The sequence below is a fragment of the Penaeus monodon genome, chromosome 30, assembly GCF_015228065.2.
Source record: "Penaeus monodon isolate SGIC_2016 chromosome 30, NSTDA_Pmon_1, whole genome shotgun sequence".
NCBI classification, from domain to species: Eukaryota; Metazoa; Arthropoda; class Malacostraca; order Decapoda; family Penaeidae; genus Penaeus; species Penaeus monodon.
The window spans coordinates 11,831,048-11,831,387 of NC_051415.1; the positions used below are offsets into that span (position 1 = coordinate 11,831,048).

The 340-nt window shown below is 31.8% G+C and overlaps 1 protein-coding gene across 2 annotated transcripts in view; it reads right to left on the minus strand.

The window, feature by feature from the left end:
* The window catches only part of LOC119592521 (TBC1 domain family member 20-like), a 16,822-nt gene that overhangs the window by 3,701 nt on the left and 12,781 nt on the right, over positions 1 to 340 (minus strand). The gene's annotated exons all lie outside the window — the stretch shown is intronic.

Below are 340 nucleotides of genomic sequence, written 5' to 3' on the forward strand. Positions count from 1 at the left end.
GGGTAGAAACATTGGAACCATTGATAGAATGTATAAATGCAGTGTCCATTATGGTTTTATTTATTTCTCTTTACACAAGGGCTTTGTACACCAACAGCACAGGCAACTACTAGGCCTACCTGATCTCAACTATTAATCTGGTTTCTCGAATTTTCAGAGGAAACTATGTTATTTATATTGCCACTGTTTGTGTCATCAATATTACAAAAACACCAAAAACAGCAATAATAATATTAACAATATGACTTATGACAAAGCAACACTAATGTTAACATTTGAAAATTCAATGAATAGAGTAAACAGCCTAATAATTGACTTATTGATGCCTATATGTATTGCA